Genomic DNA, 537 nt, shown 5'->3' with positions numbered 1-537 from the left:
CACTTTACGTTAATGAATAGATTAGTCTCAAAAAAAAGGAAAAAAAAAATCCTTCCAATCAGCACAATCATTACCATCCCTTCATTAACTATGATCCCGAGGCAATGGTCATCACCCTGTCAATCAGAGGAGAAGAATCAGACAGCTTTTTAATCTCCATTCTTGAAATTCTTCGCCCATAAAAAGAGCATCAGAGACGACCATTAATCTAAAAACTCAAGAGAGACCAAAAGATTTTTTTTTTTTAATGTTGCAAATTAGGCTCGAAATTAAGTGAATATGTCAGAGCATCCGACGCACGGGTTTGTTCCCGCGTGTGTAATTTTCATTATAAAAGAAGAGGAAAAATCTCACATAGACTTTTTGCAATCTCACGGTGATGTTGCGAGTAAGTTGAACGCGTGGCTTGTGCAACATGTTGAGGCCACGAGGCAGGGGGGAAAGACTTAGACATTTCTTAAGCAGCCTGAGGCAAGATTCTTGGCCATGGAAGAACAAGTGTGCTTCCTTCATGCCAAGTGTAGTGGTTCGTGTAGA

General features: G+C 40.0%; 1 protein-coding gene across 1 annotated transcript in view; it reads right to left on the bottom strand.

Moving 5' to 3' along the window:
• LOC119585949 (alkaline phosphatase-like) overlaps nucleotides 1–537 on the bottom strand; it is a gene marked incomplete at its 3' end in the record, with an annotated part of 142,747 nt that overhangs the window by 18,807 nt on the left and 123,403 nt on the right. The gene's annotated exons all lie outside the window — the stretch shown is intronic.

Source organism: Penaeus monodon, chromosome 20 (assembly GCF_015228065.2).
Source record: "Penaeus monodon isolate SGIC_2016 chromosome 20, NSTDA_Pmon_1, whole genome shotgun sequence".
Lineage (NCBI taxonomy): Eukaryota > Metazoa > Arthropoda > Malacostraca > Decapoda > Penaeidae > Penaeus > Penaeus monodon.
The sequence above is the reverse complement of the archived record's forward strand: the minus strand, read 5'-3'. Positions and strand labels throughout refer to the sequence as shown.